General features: G+C 46.0%; 1 pseudogene; it reads right to left on the reverse strand.

Annotated features, from left to right (window-relative positions):
- Nucleotides 1-573: 573 nt before the first annotated feature.
- LOC109896306 (branched-chain-amino-acid aminotransferase, cytosolic-like) lies at nt 574-22,138 on the reverse strand (annotated as a pseudogene).
- Nucleotides 22,139-22,530: the final 392 nt, after the last annotated feature.

Below are 22,530 nucleotides of genomic sequence, written 5' to 3' on the forward strand. Positions count from 1 at the left end.
AGAGAGAGAGAGGTCAGAGAGAGAGAGAGAGGTCAGAGAGAGAGAGAGAGGTCAGAGAGGGAGAGAGAGGTCAGAGAGGGAGAGAGAGGTCAGAGAGAGAGAGAGAGGTCAGAGAGAGAGAGGTCAGAGAGAGAGAGAAGAACATATAGAGAGAGAAACTGAGAGACAGAGAGTCGTCTGCCATTAGCTGATCATCCCTGGCCTCCCAGTCATTAGCCCTCTCTATCAGAGAGGATTGTGTTCAATCATGATGCCTCTGTTTGTCTCAATCATGATGCCTCTGTTTGTCTCAATCATGATGCATCTGTTTGTCTCAATCATGATGCATCTGTTTGTCTCAATCGTGACGCCTCTGTTTGTCTCAATCATGATGCATCTGTTTGTCTCAATCGTGACGCCTCTGTTTGTCTCAATCGTGACGCCTCTGTTTGTCTCAATCGTGACGCCTCTGTTTGTCTCAATCGTGACGCCTCTGTCTCAATCGTGACGCCTCTGTTTGTCTCAATCGTGATGCCTCTGTTTGTCTCAATCGTGACGCCTCTGTTTGTCTCAATCGTGACGCCTCTGTTTGTCTCAATCATGACGCCTGTTTGTCCCCGACCCTTTGTGACTCCTCATCATGGTGCCAAATACCCTGATACCATCTTCCTCCACTGTCTGCGTCTCAGACACAGACCAAGGTCTGAAGTTCCAGCCTCAGAAAGAGCAGAGGGGAAGGAGAAAGAGTCAAGAGAAGACAAATAGAAGACAAACAACAACAGCGAGCGAAACGAAACACAAAGTGGCTGCGAGTTCATTAATTAGCATTTCAAATGGGACAAACTCAAGATGACAGCATCGTGCTTGTCAAATCAGATCATGCCCTGGCTGTGGGAGAGAAGGAGCGGCGATGAGAAAAACGACGGAGGGAGGGGAGGGAGAGCGCTCAGAGCTAAATTCTGCCTGCTGCAGCTGCTTCATGACTGGGCGCCAGCGGTTTCTTTCTCCATCTCTCTCTCTCTCTCTCTCTCTCTCTCCCTCTTCTCCCTCTCATCTCCTTTGATTACTCTGGACCCGCCCCTCCACTCTGTGCTGTCCCCTAGTGAATGTCACTGCTGTCTAAATAAGATGTGACAATTAAAACATCATCTTATCTTCAGGCTAAGAGGAGGGGGAGAGGAGAAGAGAGGAGGAGGGCGGATAGGGTCCTTGCTTGTGCCTGGGTGTAGGGCAACGACACCACAGGAGACCCACATGAAAAAAATACTACAGTCTACTATAGAATACTACAGTACTTAGTATAGAATTCTGTAGTAAACTGTAGTATACTGTAGAATATTATACTACACACTGGTATCCCTCAATAATGTGTAATACTTACTATAGAATGTTGTAGTATACTGTAGTAAAAACTACAGTATTATCAGCAAAAACACTCAGTAGTAAATGCTACAGTAATGTCAGCCAAAACATTACAGTCCAAAAAAACACACACAGAAAATACTATAGTAAATACTACAGTATTTCATTTGCATATACCTTGCCCATTTCCCTCCCCATATCCCAATTTGTGCCACACATAAGTGAGAAACCTACATTCCAAGTATAGACCATATATTGTGTTCCCTACAGGTTATAGAGAAGAGCAGAAGCTCTGAACTCTCCGTTCAGAACCCAGTCCTACCGACCTACAGGTTACGGAACATTTTCTTTTAGTATTTCTCCAATAGGTTTCCCGAAGGAGAAAGCCCCCACTTCTATGTCAAAGATAATAAAACAAAAACACTACAGTAAATACTACAGTATACTGCAGTCCACAAAAACACTACAGTAAATACTACAGTAATGTCTGCAAAAACACTACATTAAATACTACAGTCCACAAAAACACTACAGTAAATACTACAGTATACTACAGTCCACAAAATACTACAGTAAATACTACACTATACTACAGTCCACAAAAACACTACAGTAAATACTACAGTATACTACAGTCCACAAAAACACTACAGTAAATACTACAGTAATGTCTGCAAAAACACTACAGTAAATACTACAGTATACTGCAGTCCACAAAAACACTACAGTAAATACTACAGTATACTGCAGTCCACAAAAACACTACAGTAAATATTACAGTAATGTCTGCAAAAACACTACATTAAATACTACAGTCCACAAAAACACTACAGTAAATACTACAGTAATGTCTGCAAAAACACTACAGTAAATACTACAGTATACTACAGTCCACAAAATACTACAGTAAATACTACACTATACTACAGTCCACAAAAACACTACAGTAAATACTACAGTATACTACAGTCCACAAAAACACTACAGTAAATACTACAGTAATGTCTGCAAAAACACTACAGTAAATACTACAGTATACTGCAGTCCACAAAAACACTACAGTAAATACTACAGTTATGTCTGCAAAAACACTACAGTAAATACTACAGTATACTACAGTCCACAAAAACACTACAGTAAATACTACAGTAATGTCTGCATTAAATTGAAAATTGAATGAATAGAGGGGGAGAGAGAGGGGGGGGGATGTAAGCTCCCCGCTCCAAGGCACTCTGCAGGGAAGCAAAGAAAACAGAAGAAGAGTGACAATAAAGAGGGGAAGGAGAGAACATACAGAGATGATGGAGAGGACTAAGAGAGAGAATAGAGGGAGATTAGATGTATGCTCTGAGTCAAGAGGGAGAAGAGGGAGAAGGAGATAGGATGGAAAGGAGAAGTATGCTCCTGCAAGCCGCCACACGTTAGCGAATTTGTTTACAGTTTCCTGTCCTGCATGTGATCAACAACCAGTTAAAAAGGACTACAGTGCAAGGGGAAAAGTACTGTATCTAAGGCCTTGGGAGCTGAGAGCTGTACCAGGGGGTTAGTTGGTAAGATGTGTGTGCTGGGCTCTATACCAGCCTGCCGCAGGGCACAGGGATGGAACCAGCACCAAACAGCCCTATTTTCACTGGGAGGCAGCTCAGCCAGGAACCATGGGCCCTGCCCTGGGGAACCACACACACAAGGGTACACACTCACAAACACACACACACGCACTGTACTGAACATAATGCAGTAGACTCAGTAGACACAAATGTTTTGGTGCATATTTATTATTTGGATCAACAGAACAGGCCATATTGTATCACTCGACGCATTGCATCGAGGACATAAATATATCTCTTCCATCTAAGTATATATAGAAACAGATCTTCCCTTTCTAGGTACAGAGATATCTGTCAATCATGGCAATACAGGTCTACAGTAGATGACAGACATTGGTCCAAGATAGTACATCACCACACAAATGACCAGTATTATGTTTGATTAGATCTCACTATCAACAGATCGTGGATATAACATACATTTTGACATGAAACACCACACACTTGTTCGTGCACAGCAACTGGCGTGGAATGATATGACTACTTGCAATGGTACTTCGACTTGTGCTTTCTTTGATACCAGTGGTTGGTGTATCATTCTACCACTCTAGGTTCCAAGCTTCAGACGTCAGGGATCTCTCTCACTCTGATATATCAGGGCTTATTTCCAGTGTCCTCTTTGAATTCATTCATTATTCTATCTTAGCAGTACTAAAAGTGCTTTCCTTGAGAAACTTGGTCCGCCATTTAAGCTCACTTTAAAACGGTTATATTTGTTCAAAATACAAATCTAAAATGCTCTATTCAAAATAGAAATACCATACTCAAAAAGAAGGTTTTCGCATGGCACGGGTTCAAACACACACTTGCGTGTAACGATGCTGAAATTACATAACCTCTGCCTATGTCACATGACCCATTTAAAGGTCTATGGAGTCAAAGTGGTGTAACATTAGTTGCTGGTCATTGTTAACGTTACTCCTCTAAATCTTCTGCTGGTAATATTTTAGAGTTCACACTTTAGCAGGGCTGCCACACCAGGGCAGACTATTGAGATGTGCAGGGCAGGGCGTGTGAACGTGGAGGTCGTGCACATTTTGAGCAGAGTTAGAGTGGGATAATATTGCTACTGACCCTATGGGATTTCAAACTGAACATCCAGTATACTGCAATCTGAGTAAGATTATTGCACATTAAAAAGAGTTTACCCACACACAAGATTTGACTGATATAGAGGTTACCCTGACGGCTGGTTATTTGGTGTGTGTGTGTGTGTGTGTGTGTGTGTGTATGTATGTTGGCGTATACTGTATGCATATACAGTTTGTGTGTGCTTATCCCAGATACCCACACCGCTGTGTCTTGGTTGCACGAGGACAGACCAGTCACTCTTGGTCGGGCCGTACTGTGACCAATGAGAGAAAAGATCATCAGAAGGTCAAAGGTAAACTGGGGTCAAACAGGCATAAAACAACAGGCCAACAATTACAGTAGCAGTCGCAAACTGTTTTAACTTCTTGCCTACAACACAGTGAATGGCGCATCCAAAAACACAAAACAAAAAAGAACAAATATCCCAAGAAATCTTGCGAACTCAGCCACACACAAAACAACGACCAAATCAAAACAGAATGTTCCTGAACTGCGACAACCGCGGAGACAAATCCAATTATTTACGTCTCATGTTGCAAATTAGTTGTAATGGACAGAGTCGTGAAAATAAATAAGCACCCGCGAAGAGAAACAAAAGAAATGCAATTTCTAATTAACATGAAAGAGAAACGGAGGGCCGTGTTAGTAAACCCATCTTTCATCCCTCTTCTCATCCCTCGCTCCCCTCGTCTTAGACAACGCGTTTGTTTGTGCCCAATGTCTTCTTCTTGGGGAGGCGGACACCATTCTGTTTCTCATCCAAATTAAATGTCAACAGATTTAACATCAGGCTGGAGTTTTTGTCGATGTTATTGTTAATTTAGGCTCCTCCGTCTCTCCCTCTCCCTCTCCCTCTCCCTCTCCCTCTCCCTCTCCCTCTCCCTCTCCCCTCCCCGCCTCTCTCTCTCTCACTCTCTTTCTCTCTCACTCTCTTTCTCTCTCACTCACTCTCTTTCTCTCTCTCTCTCTCTCTCTCTCTCTCTCTCTCTCTCTCTCGGTCAAGCAGCGTCATTTGCGGCATCTTGGCTTTGATCACAAAGGCTGAGACAATAATTAGGTTTGTGTAATTACAGCAGGCATCTTAATGAGAGCTTTCAGGACTGTGTGTCTGCTCTATCTCCCATCCCTGCCCAGCCATTACTACATGAACCTCCTCCTATCTCCTCTGTCTGGCTGTGTGTCGGCGCCACAATGAGCTACAGGGGGAGAGAAGCTATCACTAGGGCCACACAAATACTCAGATAAGGTTTACACATAAAGGCAGGCAGGCACGCACACACACAGATCCACACACACACACACACACAGCTACACACACAGCACTAGTGGTTTGGCAGAGGAGACACATACAAGCTCTCACACAAAGCCGTGGCGATGAGGAGATTTAGAGGGAAAACGATAATCACCTGACCTAGCCCTGACAGGGTGAAATGATATGAGGCAGAGGAACACAAACTCACAGACGTAACAGAGAGACAGCCAGACAGACAGAGAGAGATACTGAGAAAGATCTAGACTGAATGAATGACCCACTCAGTTTAACACCCCCACTAGCAAAGGTATTCTGGTAGGCAGGCAGGGGGAGTGGGATGGTATCCATTTACAGCTCTTAACCAAGGCGATGGAGAGTGGAACATACAGATATATGGCAAGCTACAGGGCAGAATACACACTACACTTTACTAATACAAAATGGACCTGATACACTAACACAGAGGAGACAGAATCGAGATGAATCTAGTATGTATCTCTATGGAATAGTCTGTGTGCTGAGGATGACATCAGTCTAGGTCAGACAGTTGGCAGGCCCTGACGTCCATCCAGCTGTTACCATTACTGTGGGAGAGGCCACATCTGCTGTGAGTGCCTGCATACATACGTACCTGTTTGGTTGATTGCGTGACAGAGGACACTGTGCTTGCCTAACAGTATAGCTTTCTTCACTGTCCCTGTCCACTTGCTGGGCTCAAACGAGTGATCCACTGCTTCGCAAACACACGTGACCGCCGACTCGACAACGTCTTAGCCAGCTGCGCCTCCGAAAAGGATCCAAATTGATAGCGCGAGTGGAGGTTACAATACAATCGTCCTCTGTCACACGTGTCTCACTGGGCACACTCTGGTTGAATTAAATGACGTTGAACCAACGTGGAATAGACATTGCATTGATGTCTGTGACCACCTTACCTGTACATCTGTGAGCTCCTTCATCAGTCTAGAGGCCAGCTGGGGGAAATCCTCCTGGCAGGGGATATGTAGGTTCTAGAAAGAGAGAGACACACAATTTAAAAATACTACTTTCTGGAGTAGCTGTTCAGCGGTTTATGACAAAGTGTTAAACGTGAAAGTGCTTGATTCTATTGTTTTGATCGCTTGCTTGATTGCATCATTCATCCATCCATTCAGTCATCCATCCATTCATCCATCCATATGTTGTAAGGGTAGTGAGTTGTGGTTGTGTACCTCTCCCTGGTAGAGTATGCATCCCACAGGACTGACCACACATGCAGTACCAGAGCCAAACATCTCCTTAACACGGCCCTCTTTCAGAGCACAGCACAGGTCTGCCATGGTCAGGTTTTATTTTATTTATTTTTATTTTACCTTTATTTAACCAGGCAAGTCAGTTAAGAACAAATTCTTATTTTCAATGACGGCCTGGGAACAGTGATTTAACTGCCTGTTCAGGGGCAGAACGACAGATTTGTACCTTGTCAGCTCGGGGGTTTGAACTCACAACCTTCCGGTTACTAGTCCAAAGTTCTAACCACTAGGCTACACACCTTAAACTCCCCATAGAAGAGGAAAGGGAGAGGTGGATGAGGAGAGAGGGACAACCCCAGTTGTAACTAACCTGATTCAGCTTATCAACCAGCTATTCAAATAAGGTATGCTAGATTAGGGTTGGAGTGAAAGTTTACAGGGTGGTAGCTCTCCAAGATCAGGGCTGGAGAGCCCTTCTCCCCCCCCCCCCCCCTCTCTCTATCCCCCTTCTCTCTCTACCCCCCCCCTCTCTCTATGCCCCCTTCTCTCTGTCTCTCTCTCTCTCTCTCTCTCTCTCACACACACCCCAGTGTGGCATCTTAGTTGCCAGATCTGCCTGTGCTTTAGCCAAGTCCTCCAAGATTCCTTGTCATGCTATACATGTATCTGATCTGGCAACCAGGCTACTGGTTTAATGGCCAGTGATAGCCGCTGGTATAGTGTCTGTGCCCCTGTAGCAGATGGAAGCACCCCTGGTGGTATGTCCATGCGAGTGTCAAGTCCATCTTTCCCTTAATTAAACCCCGAGTGCCATGGCAAGTTCAACCCTCTATCTTTCTGTTGCCCCCTAGCTTGTGCCCTGTGTTGTTGTTGAACTATCTTATGTCCTACCCTTAGAGAACACATTGTACTTGCCCCTCTCTTACCCTCTCTATATACAGTACCAGTCAAAAGTTTGGACACACCTACTCATTCCAGGGTTTTTATTTATTTTGACTGTTTTCTACATTGTAGAATAATAGTGAAGACATCAACACTATGAAATAACACATATGGAATCATGCAGTAACCAAAAAAGTGTTAAACAAATCAAAACATATTTTAGATTTGAGATTCTTCAAAGTAGCCACCTTCGCCTTGATGACAGATTTGCACACTCTTGGCATTCTCTCAACCAGCTTCATGAGATAGTCACCTGGAATGCATTTCAATTAACAGGTGTGCCTTGTTAAAAGTTAATTTGTGGAATTGTTTTCCTTCTTAATGCATTTGAGCAGTTGTGTTGTGACAAGGTAGGGGTGGTATACAGAACATAGCCCTAATTTGAAGAATCTAAAAACCTGTTTTTGCTTTGTCATTATGGGGTACTGTGTGTAGATTAATGAGGGGAAAAACGATTTAATCCATTTTTGAACAAGGTTATAACATAACAAAATGTGGAAAGAGTCAAGGGGTCTGAATACATGCCGAATGTACTGTATACAATTCTCTCTCTCATACCCATTTCCTGGTGAGTTCCAGGATGCTCTGCCGCGTCATCCCAGGTAGGATTATTCCATCCAGAGGGGGCATTGCCAGCTCCTCCTCTGGAGAGAAAAACGTTGGATGAACATATGAATTTAACAGTTCTTTTAGTGTCAATGGAATATCCAATCTGACCCAGTTTACAGAGATCAGGTGAAGAGGTGAAGAACAGCACTGGCTATGTAAGACTGCAGCTGCGGTGATATACACTCTAACCACTAGATGTCGCTGTTGTACAATCAGACACAAAAATCAGTTTCCTGTTCAGTAACATTATGTCCATATCAACAGATCTAGAAGAGGATGGTCGTGTTCCTCTCCTCAGACATTGCTGACGCATGCCAGATATTTCAATTCCTGGATAGGTATTTTAAGTATCAGCTAACCACGTCATATGTTCTAGAAATTGTGTGGCATGCAACCATTGGTTGATGCATATAATGTCTGAACATGGGAACGCAAAATCCCGATTAAAGCAAAGGTATTATCTCTAATCTCATTGGCCATGACACTGAAAGTGATCATGTTCATGGTTCCGACCTCTGTGATTTGATGGTCGTCTCCGTACAGCCAGAGGACCTGCTGGCACCCATAATCCACTGCTTCATGCTGGGCGTAGATAGATGCTCCATAGTTCCTGTAAACAAACCACCATGTTCATGTTCATTTTAATCCACAAACGAGAGTTGTCCGTTTACATTTAAATTCCATGTGTCGTAATCCAAAATGATTTGACACTGTTCCGTTCGTTAGCGTAACCAAGCGCGTGATCTTATTGTGTACTGTACATAAATCGTGTCACAATGAAATCCAAAGCTCTTTACAGTTGAATCTGGTGTAAAGCTGTATTAGTAGTGTTGGCAGGGTGGGGATATTAGGGTCAGGACAAATTAGTAGAACACATTGCAAAGCAAGCATTTTTACTGCATCTCAAAAGAATACAACCATGTCTGTTCTTCCTTTACTCAAAGGGTACAGTAACCAATTCCAATCCTAACTTGTGATATGTTGGATATTTTACAGTCTCCAGTCCCTCCTCTAACCCTCCCATCTTACAGTCTCCAGTCCCTCCTCTAACCCTCCATATTACAGTCTCCAGTCCCTTCTCTAACCCTCCATATTACAGTCTCCAGTCCCTCCTCTAACCCTCCCATCTTACAGTCTCCAGTCCCTCCTCTAACCCTCCCATCTTTCAGTCTCAAGTCCCTCCTCTAACCTTCCATATTACAGTCTCCAGTCCCTCCTCTAACCCTCCATATTACAGTCTCCAGTCCCTCCTCTAACCCTCCATATTACAGTCTCCAGTCCCTCCTCTAACCCTCCCATCTTACAGTCTCCAGTCCCTCCTCTAACCCTCCCATCTTTCAGTCTCCAGTCCCTCCTCTAACCCTCCCATCTTTCAGTCTCAAGTCCCTCCTCTAACCCTCCATATTACAGTCTCCAGTCCCTCCTCTAACCCTCCATATTACAGTCTCCAGTCCCTCCTCTAACCCTCCCATCTTACAGTCTCCAGTCCCTCCTCTAACCCTCCAATCTTTCAGTCTCCAGTCCCTCCTCTAACCCTCCCATCTTTCAGTCTCAAGTCCCTCCTCTAACCCTCCATATTACAGTCTCCAGTCCCTCCTCTAACCCTCCAATCTTACAGTCTCCAGCCCCTCCTCTAACCCTCCCATCTTACAGTCTCCAGTCCCTCCTCTAACCCTCCCATCTTACAGTCTCCAGTCGCTCCTCTACCCTCCCATCTTAGAGTCTCCAGTCCCTCCTCTAACCCTCCCATCTTACAGTCTCCAGTCCCTCCTCTAACCCTCCAATCTTACAGTCTCCAGTCCCTCCTCTAACCCTCCCATCTTACAGTCTCCAGTCCCTCCTCTTACCTTCCCATCTTAGGGTCTCCCGTCCCTCCTCTAACCCTCCCATCTTACAGTCTCCAGTCCCTCCTCTACCCTCCCATCTTAGAGTCTCCAGTCCCTCCTCTAACCCTCCCATCTTACAGTCTCCAGTCCCTCCTCTAACCCTCCCATCTTACAGTCTCCAGTCCCTCCTCTAACCCTTCCATCTTACAGTCTCCAGTCCCTCCTCTACCCTCCCATCTTAGAGTCTCCAGTCCCTCCTCTAACCCTCCCATCTTACAGTCTCCAGTCCCTCCTCTTACCCTCCCATCTTAGAGTCTCCAGTCCCTCCTCTAACCCTCCCATCTTACAGTCTCCAGTCCCTCCTCTACCCTCCAATCTTACAGTCTCCAGTCCCTCCTCTAACCCTCCCATCTTACAGTCTCCAGTCCCTCCTCTACCCTCCAATCTTACAGTCTCCAGTCCCTCCTCTAACCCTCCCATCTTACAGTCTCCAGTCCCTCCTCTACCCTCCAATCTTACAGTCTCCAGTCCCTCCTCTAACCCTCCCATCTTACAGTCTCCTGTCCCTCCTCTCCAGGCTCTGATGTCGGCCCAGACTCTGATGTCGGCCCTCTGAGTCGGCCCAGAGAGAGACAGGTTTGGCTCCTGTACTGAAGAAGGAACCAACAGGACTCAGGATCACATAAAGTAGAGCATGGGACGGCTTCTTCACTCCTAGAGACCGCTAGGAAGGGACACAGGCCACACACACACGTACACACATGTCAATAGTTGACATACTCTTGAACTATTCACAAATAAATGATTGCTACTTCACCAACAAGTACAGGGGAAGCTAGATAGAGGGAGACCCCTGTCACAGCATATGTGAGTGAATGAGACAGGCCCTCACAGAAGGAGACAGAGAGTGGTTGGTTGGTCATCTCCTCACCTCAGTACCCAGGAAGTTGGGTCGGATGTAGAGACTGGCAGAGTCTGACTGGGGTACCCACTCCAGATCCACCTGTACCAGCCTCCTGATACACTCTACCAACTCGGCCCTGTCAAAGGCCTGGAGGAGGGAGGGGGGAGATGGAGAGATGACCAATGAAAGGTTGAGCCAGGAAAGGAGAAATGGGACAAAAATATGAACAAACAGAACATTCAGTGACTGCAGCAGACACTACAGAAAGTCCTGTAGCAGACTCTCTTATCCAGAGGGACTTAAAGTTAGTGCATTCATCTTAAGATAGCTTAGTGAGACAGCCACATATCGCAGTTGTCGTAAGTACATTTTTCTCAATTAAAAAGTTATCTGCAAAGTCAGTGCTAGTAGGAAAAGCAATTATGTTGATGTTCTGGGGAACATTGTTCCAGTCTTGTACTGTACATGACACACTGTAGATACCAGACACTGTATCTACATCGAACACAAACGCAACATGCAAAAATGTCAAAGATTTTACTGGAGTCACAGTTCATATAAGGAAATCAGTCATTTGGAGAAAAAAATTATTGGGCCCCAATCTGTGGATTTCACATGACTGGGAATGCAGATATGCATCTGTTGGTCACAGATACCTTAAAGAAAAGGTATGGTGTGGATCAGAAAACCTGTCAGTATCCGGTGTGAACATCATTTGCCTCATGCAGCGCATATCAGGCTGTTGATTGTGGCCTGTGGAATGTTGTCCCCCTCCTCTTCAATGGCTGTGTGAAGTTGCTGGATATTGGTGGAAACTGGAACACATTATCGAACACATCAATCCATAGCATCCCAAACATGCTCAATGGGTGACATGTCTGGTGAGTATGCAGGCCAAGGAAGAACTGGAACATTTTCAGCTTCCAGGAATTGTGTACAGATCCTTGCAACGTGGGGCTGTGTATTATGAAACATGAGGTGTTTGCGGCAGATGAATGTCACGACAATGGGCCTCAGGTTCTCATCATGGTATCTCTGTGTATTCAAATGGCCATCGATAAAATGCTATTGTGTTCGTTGTCCATAGCTTACAGTATGCCTGCCCAAACCATAAACCCACCGCCACCATGGGGCTCTCTGTTCACAATGTTGACGTCAGCAAACCGCTCGCCCACATGACACCATTACACGTGGTCTGCAGTTGTGAGTGAGGTTGGACGTACTGCCAAATTCTCTAAAACAACATTGGAGGCGGCTTATGGTAGAAAAATGTACATTAAATTATCTGGCAACAGCTCCGGTGGGCATTAGTGCAGTCAGCATGCCAATTACATGCTCCGTCAAAATCTGATACATATGTGGCAATGTGAGTGTGCTTTTATTGTCCCCGGCACAAGGTTCACCTGCGTAATGATCATGATGTTTAATCAGCTTCTTGATATGCTACACCTGTCAGATGGGTGGATTACCTTGGCAAGGGAGAAATACTCACTAACAGGGATGTTTGTTCAGTACCACAGCCTGTATGTGTTCGTACCAGCAGGCCGGCCCTCTCTGCAGACTTCGCCATATGGTTCATGTTGAGCATGGGTCTGAAGACATTTGAGGGTATGCCTTCATACCCTCAAACAACTGAACAGAGATCAGAGGAGAGGAAAGAGACAGGTGTTAAGACTGGCAGACAGGAAAGAACCACTGACCTCTAGTCATTCTCTGAACAGAGTGAATATACATATATATGTAAATGTAAACATAATGAATGAGGTCCAGAATGGGAAATTGGCTTCCTGAACCTATGTGTGTGTGTGTGTAAGTTTCAGTACAAATGAGCGTACATGTGTTGGCCATTTATGTCCAACCCACTGTCCTTCAACTATCCTAGCTGTGCCTATTCTTATCCTAGCTACAATTAAAGTGTAGTACATTCATCTTAAGCTCTCAACACAAAGCATCTCAGCAGCACAGTCTGTTTCCTGATTGAAGACACTGAAATTGGGGCTGTAAGATGTGACAACCATGGGGGAGGTCCTATACATACCTGTAGTGTAGATGCTGACCTGTACATTTTCACCAGTGTTGGAATTGCTCAATGGTAGGCTGGTGCCAAGTATGTTACATTAGCTACACGTGCCTGTTTAAGCCTTTCATTTGGGAAGTTTTCAGACCTTTTATTTGTTTTGACAGTCGTTTCGCACGTTTTGTTAATATTTCTGCCATCATTCATTTTCGAACACTATAATTTAATGAACCGGCACCTGATTTTGCACCTTTAACTTTGTCTCCTGCTGCCCTGTCATATCCTTGAATTAGTTGATGTTATTAGACATATTTAAAATACTTATAGATTGCATAAGTTATTTTAGTACAAAATAAATATATATATGTTTTTTTATGTATGTAATACATCTACCAACATATTTCCACTGTTAGTCTTCATTACTATCAGGTGGGCAGCAAGAATGGACAGCATGAAGCATGAGATACATTAACTTTCTAACAAGGCCTAACAAGGTGGTGTTTCCTACCTGCACAGCGTAGTGCATGGCTGAGCAGGCCAGGTGGAGAGACAGGTTACCAAAGGGCTTGATGTGAGGTTTCTGCCAGCCTCCATTGCTGGTCCACTCTATGGTCAACATGTGGTCAGAGAACACAGTTCCAAACACCAGATTGGTCAGGTCAGGTTTGGCCTTGTGGGTCTGGGACAGCTCAATGACCAGGTCAGCTGCCTGGGGGGGAGGATATAGAGGAAATGGTTTAGATGTAAACTCATTCACACTGCTTTAGGTGTAATATACTGTATGTCATTGTCCACAAACACTGTTGTAAAATGTATAGGTCAAAACAATGTCAATTTAATAAAGGAGCACTTTGGGGACATTTCAAAGTGAATTTATTCTGCGTTCATTTTTGTATCATCTTTAGTACAGTGTAGCCCAACATGATCCCAATTCTAGCTCCAAGAGGCCGGCATTTAGAAAAAGTCTTTGGTGCTGATATATTGGCTCATTGAACCATGTCGTGTGCCGTAGTTTTAAAAAATCTGTGGATAGTTGTCACGCCCTGACCTTAGAGACCCTTTTTATGTCTCTATGTTGGTTTGGTCAGGGCGTGAGTTGGGGTGGGCATTCTATGTTTTGTGTTTCTATGATTTTCTATTTCTAGGTTTTGGCCGGGTATGGTTCTCAATCAGGGACAGCTGTCTATCGTTGTCTCTGATTGGGAACCATACTTAGGTACCCTTTTTCCCCACCTGTGTTTGTGGGAAGTTAACTTTGTTTGATGAACATAGCCTTAAGCGTCACGGTTTGTTGTGTATTGTTTATTGTTTTGTCGGCGTCACCCAAATAAAAAGGAAATATGTACGCTCACCACGCTGCACCTTGGTCCAGTTCTATCAACAGCCATGACAATAGTGCTAAAAACAATGACGTCATACCTGAATTCCGACATCTTTAGACACCTTTGCCATTGTACAGGAATGTAAACTTTTGTTACATTACGTCCTTATTCTAAAATTGATTGAATAAATAAAAATCCTCACCAATCTACACACAATACTCCATAATGACAAACTGAAAACAGAAATACCTTATTTACATAAGTACTCAGACCCTTTGCCATGAGACTCGAAATTGAATTCAGGTGCAACCTGTTTACATTGATCATCCTTGTTTCTACAACTTCATTGGAGTCCACCTGTGGTAAATTCAATAGATTGGACCTGATTTGGAAAGGCACACACCTGTCGATATAAGGTCCCACAGTTGACAGTGTCAGAGCAAAAACCAAGCCAGGAGGTTGAAGGAATTGTCCTTAGAGCGCCAAGACAGGATTATGTTGAGGCACAGATCTAGGGAAGGGTACCAATACACTTCTGCAGCATTGAAGGTCCCCAAGAACACAGCCTCCATCATTCTTAAGGGGAAGAAGTTTGGAACCACCGAGACTCTTCCTAGAGCTGGCCGCCTGGCCAAACTGAGCAATCGGGGGAGAAGGGCCTTGGTCAGGGAGGTGACCAAGAACCTGAATGTCACTCTGACAGCGCTCCAAAGTTCCTCTGTGGAGATGGGAGAACCTTCCAGAAGAACAACCATCTTTGCAGCACTCCACCAATCAGGCCTTTATGGTAGCGTGGCCAGATGGAAGCCACTCCTCAGTAAAAGGCACATGACAGCCCGCTTGGAGTTTGCCAAAAGGCACCTAAAACAAGATTCTCTGGTCTGATGAACTCTTTTGCCTGAATGCCAAGTGTCACGTCTGGAGGAAACCAGGCACCATCCCTACGGTGAAGCATGGTGGTGGCAGCATCATGCTGTGGGGATGTTTTTCAGCGGCAGGTACTGGGAGACAAGTCAGGATCGAGGGAAAGATGAATGGAGCAAAGTCCAGAGAGATCCTTGATCAAAACCTGCCTCGGAGCACTCAGGACCTCAGACCGGGGTTGAAGGTTCACCTTCCAATAGGACAACGGCCCTAAACACACAGCCAAGACAACGCAGGAGTGGCTTCAGGAAGAGTCTCTGAATGTCCTTGAGTGGCCTAGCCAGAGCCTGAACTTGAACCTGATCTAACATCTCTGGAGAGACCTGAAAATAGCTGTGCAGCAACGCTCCACATCGAACCTGACAGAGCTTGAGAGGATCTGCAGAGAAGAATGGGAGAAACTCAAATCAAATCGAATTTTATTGGTCACATACACATTTTAAACAGATGTTTTTGCAGGTGTAGCGAAATGCTTGTGTTCCTAGGTCCAACAGTGCAGTAGTATCTAACAATTGACAACAGTACACACACATCTCAAAGTAAAAGAATGGAATTACGAAACATATAAGTATTAGAATGAGCACTGTCTGAGTGGCATGGACTAAAATACAGTAGAGTACAGTATATACATATGAAATGAGTAAAACAGTATGTAAACATGTTTAAAAGTGACTTGTGTTCCATGTAAAGTGACCAGTGATTCCATGTCTATGTTCATAGGGAAGCAGCCTCTAGGTTGCAGAGTTGAGTAACTGGGTGGTAGCCGGCTAGTAATGGCTATTTAACAGTCCAATAGCCTTGAGATAGAAGCTGTTTTTCAGTCTCTCATCCCCAGCTTTGATGCACCTGTACTGACCTCACCTTCTGGATGATAGCAGAGTGAACAGGCCGTGGCTCTGGTGGTTGATGTCCTTGATGATCTTTTTGACCTTCCTGTGACTTCGGGTGTTGTAGGTGTCCTGGAGGGCAGGTAGTGTGCCCCGGTGATGCGTTGGGCAGACTGCACCACCCTCTGGAGAGCCCTGCGGTTACGGGCGGTGCAGTTGCCGTCCCAGGCAGTGATACAGCCTGACATGATGCTCTCAATTGTATATCTGTAAAAGTTTGAGAGGTTCTTAGGGGCCAAGATGAATTTAGCTGTTGAGCCTTCTTTACTACACTGTCTGTGTGGGTGGACCCTTTCAGTTTATCAGTGATGTGTACGCCGAGGAGCTTGAAGCTTTTCACCTTCTCCACCGCAGTCCTGCAGATGTGAAAAGGTGTGTTCTCTCTTTGTTGATCAGTTCTTTCATTTTGTTAACGTTGAGGTTATTTTCCAAACTTGATGATTTAGTTGGAGGCGTGCGTGGCCATGCAGTAAAGGTTAAACAGGGTGTACAGGAGGGGGCTGAGCACGCACCCTTGTGGGGCCCCTGTGTTGAGGATCAGTGTAATAGAGGTGTTGTTTCCTACCTTCACCACCTGGGGGCGGCCCGTCAGGAAGTCCAGGACCCAGTTGCAAAGGGCGGGTTTTACACCCAGGGCCCCGAGCTTAATGAATAGCTTGGAGGGTACTATGGTGTTGAAGGCTGAGCTATAATCAATGAACAGCATTCTTACATAGGAATTCCTCTTCTCCAGATGAGATAGGGCAGTGTGCAGTGCAATGGCGATTACATCATATGTGGATCTATTGGGGTGGTGTGTAAATATATAGTGGGTCTAGGGAGTCAGGTAATGTGGAGGTGAAATTATCCTTAACTAAGCCTCTCAAAGCACTTCATGATGACAGAAGTGAGTGCTATGGGGCGATGGTCATTTAGTTCAGTTACCTTTGCTTTCTTGGATACAGGAGCAGTGGTGGACATCTTGAAGCAAGTGGGGACAGCAGACTGGGATAGGGAGAAATGGAATATGTCCGTAAACACTCCAGCCAGCTGGTCTGCACATGCTCTGAGGACGTGGCTAGGATACTGTCTGGTCTGGTAGAATTGCGAGGGTTAACATGCTTAAATGTCTTACTCACGTCGGCCACGGAGAACGAGAACCCACAGTCCTTGGGAGCAGTTCACCTTAAGGATATGTGGTTTCCAGTTTGCAGAAAGTCCAGTGTAGTTCCTTGAGAGCCTTCTTGGTATCGGCTTGAGCGGGAATATACACGACTGACTATAACCGAAGAGAATTCTCTTGGGAGGTAATACGGACTGCATTTGATTTGTGAGGTATTCTAGGTCAGGTGAACAAAAGGACTTGAGTTCCTGTACGTTATCACAATCACAACATGAGTAGTTAATCATGAAACATACAACACCGCCTTTCTTTCTCCCAGAGAGTTCTGTATTCCTGTCTGCGCGATGTACTGAGAACCCAGCTGGCTGTGTGGACGGGGACAGTATATCCGGACAGAGCCAGGTGTGCCAAGCTTGTAGCGTCATACCCAAGAAGACTCAAGGCTGTAATCGCTGCCAAAGGTGCTTCAACAAATTACTGAGTAAAGGGTCTGATTACTTATGTAAATGTGAGACACATTTCAGTTGAAGGCATTCAGTTGTACAACTGACTAGGTATGGGGGATACCTAGTCAGTTGTACAACTGAATGCCTTCAACTGATGCCTTTTCCCTTTCCCTATTTCAGTTTTGTATTTTTTTAAATAAATGAGCAAAAATGTCTAAAAACCTGTTTTTGCTTTGTCATTATGGGGTATTGTGTGTGGATTGATGAGGGGGAAAAACTATTTAATTGATTTTAGAATAGGGCTGTAACGTCACAAAATGTGGAAAAAGTCAAGGGGTCTGAATACTTTCCAAATGCACTGTGTCTCATCAGGTGCTTCAGAGTTCTGCAATTCTCCTGCTGGCCAGTAGAGGACACTCCAGGCTATTAACTTCTAGGAACATGAGCCACTCAATAAACAAACAACCAAAGAGGACACCTGACACAACCGCTCTCAGTGTAGGAGTTGCCTTTACCACAGTTCTAGGATCAGATAACTCTCCCCCAATCCTAACATTAACCATGAGGGTGGAGGTAAATATTAGTCTAGATCAGTAGCTAAAGGCAAATGCTCTGTTGTGGTTGGCTGCTCTCAGTGCCTGTCTGGATTAGGCCTGTCTCAGATCTACCCTTCCTGGGCTGCATTTATTTACGCAGGCAGCCCAATTCTGATTTTCTCTCACTAATTGGTCTTTTGACCAATCAGCTCTGAAAAAGGGATTGGTCAAAAGACCAAATAGAGGACAAAAGATTAGAATTGGGCTGCCCGCGTAAATGCAGACCTGTTGCAGCATTGTGTAATCTCAGATTACAGAGGGGTAGTGCTGGCCAACAGTCTGAGAGAGCACTGTCAGATTACTCTCTCTTTCTCACAGTCACACGTCACTGACTACAGCTTTGGTTACCAATGTTTTGGCCTAATATCGCCATTTACTTACCCAGCCATGAATCTGATATATTGATATTTTAAAACTTCAGTGTGATAAAATTGGATAAAATAAGGTACATTTTCTAGTGACTATATCTTCTCATTAGTTCAGAATTCACACATCTTTTAAGAAGTGCATTGCATGACAAACCACTTCTGACCTGCTGTGAAGAATCTGAGATAGGCACATTTACAGAGATCCTGATAACTCTGTTAACTAATGTAATAGCACAAGAGAGCACGACTGTTACGCTCGTCGATGGAAGGAACAGACCAAGGTGCAGCGTGGTAGGCGTACATCTTACTTTATTCAATGAACACCGAAAAAACAACAAATACAAACGAAATGTAAAGTTTAGTAGGGCTAAACAGCACAGTACCAAAACAAGATCCCACAAACTCCAGGTGGGAAAAAGCTGCCTAAGTATGATCCCCAATCAGAGACAACGATAGACAGCTGCCTCTGATTGGGAACCATACCCGGCCAATAAAGAAATAGAACACATAGATTGCCCACCCTAGTCACACCCTGACCTAACCAAATAGAGAATTAAAAGGATCTCTAAGGTCAGGGCGTGACAGTACCCCCCCCCCCCCCCCCCTCCCAAAGGTGCGGACTCCGGCTGCAAACCTGAACCTATAGGGGAGGGTCCGGGTGGGCATCTACCCTTGTTGGTGGCTCCGGTTCGGGACGCAGACTCCGCTCCGCTCGTGGCTCCGCCAACTTCAGTGGCCTCTCTGGTGCGGGGATCGTCGCCGGAAGCTCCAGGCCGTGAATCATCGCCGGAGAAATCGAACCGTGGATCATTGCCGGGGACTCCGGACCGTAGGTCGGCGCCGGGGACTCCGGACCATAGATCGTCGCCGGGGACTCCGGACCGTAGATCGTCGTTGGAGGCTCTGGACTGGGAACTGTCGCTGAAGGCTCCGGACTGGGAACCCTCGCTGGAGGCTCCGGACTGGGAACCCTCGCTGGAGGCTCCGGACTGGGCACCCTCGCTGGAGGCTCCGGACTGGGAACCCTCGCTGGAGGCTCCGGACTGGGAACCCTCGCTGGAGGCTCCGGACTGGGAACCCTCGCTGGAGGCTCCGGACTGGGAACCCTTGCTGGAGGCTCCGGACTGGGAACCCTCACTGGAGGCTCCGGACTGGGCACCCTCGCTGGAGGCTCCGCGCCATGGATCATCACTGGAAGCTCTGGGCCATGGATCATCACTGCAGGCTCCGGGCCATGGATTATCACTGGAGGCTCCGGGCCATGGATCATCACTGGAGGCTCCGGCCATGGATCATCACTGGAGGCTAGGTGCGTGGAGCTGGCACAGGACGTACCAGGCTGGAGACACGCACTGGAGGCGGGTGTATGGAGCTGGCACAGGATATACTGGACCGTGGAGGCGCACTGGAGGTCTGGAGTGTAGAGCTGGCACAATGCGTCCTGGACAAATGACCACTCTCGCATGGCAAGTGCAAGAAGCTAGCACAGGATGCACTGGGCTGTGAAGGAGCACTGGAGACACAGTACGTATGGCCGGCGCAGGATATACTGGGCCGTGGAGGCGCACTGGAGGTCTGGAGCGTAGAGCTGGCACAATGCGTCCTGGACAAAGGACCACCTTCGCACGGCAAGTGCGGGGAGCTGGCACAGGACGCACTGGGCTGTGAAGGCACACCGGAGATACAGCACGTAGAGCCAGCGGGTGATATCCTGGACCGAGGAGGCACACTGGAGACCAGGCGCGCTGAGCCGGCACCACCTGTCCTGGACAGATGCCCAATTTCGCACGGCAAGTGCGGGGAATGCGCACTGGAGACACAGTGCGTATCACCGCAAAACATGGTGCCTGACCGGTCACACACTCACCACGGTGAGTACGGGGAGTTGACTCTGGTTCAACCCTGGCTCCGCCAACCACCTCCGCCAAACCCTGACTGCCTCTCGGGCTTCCGTCGTGGTTGCGAAACACGGTGTCGTCGTTGTTCCTCCCTCGCTGCCTCCGTCTGCTCCCATGGAAGGCGATCCTTTCCGGCCAGGATCTCCTCCCACTTCCAGGATCCCTTACCGTCCAAGATATCCTCCCATGTCCAAGATGTCTGCTCCTCCTGGCCATGCTGCTTGGTCCATTTGTGGTGGGATCTTCTGTATGTGTAGCTGCCTGTGAGCAGCCCAGAATGTCACGTATGGTTTCCTTCTGTATTGTTTTTGGTGAGTTGCATATTTATTAAACATGTAGAACTCTAAGGACGCTGCGCCTTGGTCCATTCATTCAGACGAGCTTGACAACGACTTAGATGTGTAAGGTGAATGAGTTTCAAGTAATCCATGTTCAGCGTGACATCACACGCTCCATTGGTCAGGGATTACCAAACTATAAATACTCTACATCCAGCTCAGGTGGGTCACAAAACAGGAGTCAGATTCCTACAAGTCTGTACAGTAACAACACAGGGGTCTATAGCATACACAAGCTAGGCTCAGATACAGTACTACAGAGGTGCTTGTCGTTCAAGACTACAGACCTGATGCAATTATGAGGATGTGGCATCTATGAGGCCATTTTCTCAGACATTGATTAATTAATAACAGGCTTAATCCAGCTGTGAATGTCTTCGTCTTAAAACGGTCCTGCACAGCCCATGACAACTCTCTCTCTTTCTCGTTCTCTTTCTCGTTCTCGCTCTCACCACTGTCTCTCCCCCTGTCTTTCTCCTAATCACCAAATCACCACCTGCGACTGCCGCCTGCCTGGCTGTCTCCTCCCTGTGTAACGTTAGAGAGCAGAGTAAATCATAGCTAAAAGCCTGTGGCAGATCACAGGTCACAGCCTGATTGACAGGTGGTGCTTAGCGTTATCTGGGAAAGTGGATTCTCTGCGGAGACGACACAGGACCTCCTAGATAGACCAGGGCCCTCATCCTTCTCTTTCTCTATACCTCTCGGAGGGCCACAAAGGGCCACAACATTGAGTATGTGGTTAGCACAGGGGTCTGGGGAGCACAAGCCAAACGAGGGGCCCCAGAAGGAGTTAACCCCCATGGATCTATAAGACGAACATCTCAGGATCTCAGGTGGATTTCTTTGACTCTTGCTTTTGCTGAGGTGGACGTATTGTTGTTTTTGTAGGGGGATGTGTTTTTTTGTTGTTGATCTAACGGACTGAGAGGTATTAGGAGAGCCATGTTTGTGGGGGGAGGTGTCCATGCTGTTGGTGTGACCTGGACCTTTTGATTGACAACCAGGGGAGGTTTTATGAATATCAGAATCATATCCAGGAAACATCAAGATGGTGCAGCTGGGCTCCTCGCTGAAGGCAAGTGATTCATCTGATTCCCCACACTGAAATGGGCAGTTGGAGGGAATGGCGTCTCCAGTTAGCCATACACTGACAAGCTTCAAATGTCTTGTGATTGCAGTTTTACACGCAATATAAATTCACCAATGTAGCAGTGTACTATGCAATATGTGCAATATCTGAACTGTTCCACATTAAAATACCATTGCTGTACCACATGCCTTTGCACACACTTGAAATGAACGAGGAATAATGCTCATTGCTATGCACATTGTACCACCGGGTAAATTAATAGAATGTTACCTTGAAGCTGTGGACGCTGTCTTCCATGCCGCTACTGGTGGATACATCTTTACCGGAGCCCTGGGAGGACATTGTAAACAACTTTATATAGATGACAACTTTACATGGGATGTAATCAACTACATATAAGCCTAAGCTTATTAAAACATTCACACTCGGGTAGTGTATTCAGACAATGAGAGAGTAACAGGGTTAGTTATTTAAAAATTATAATTGGCAACAGCATGGGATGGGGAGCAGGGAGAGATGGGGTTGTTGGAAAGAACATTGAGATTTGCTAACGCAAATTGAATGAGGATAGGACTAGGTATTGTCTGTGAGGGTGGAATTCCCTGCTCTGCTCAGCAACAGCACAGGAGCTCATTTGACCTGCAGCAAGACGGTAGTCTGTCGCTAGGTGAACTGAAGGCTTGCATTTATATTAGGCTACCATTACTCCACAAGCAATCATATATTAATCATAT

The sequence above is a fragment of the Oncorhynchus kisutch genome, linkage group LG9, assembly GCF_002021735.2.
Source record: "Oncorhynchus kisutch isolate 150728-3 linkage group LG9, Okis_V2, whole genome shotgun sequence".
NCBI classification, from domain to species: domain Eukaryota; kingdom Metazoa; phylum Chordata; class Actinopteri; order Salmoniformes; family Salmonidae; genus Oncorhynchus; species Oncorhynchus kisutch.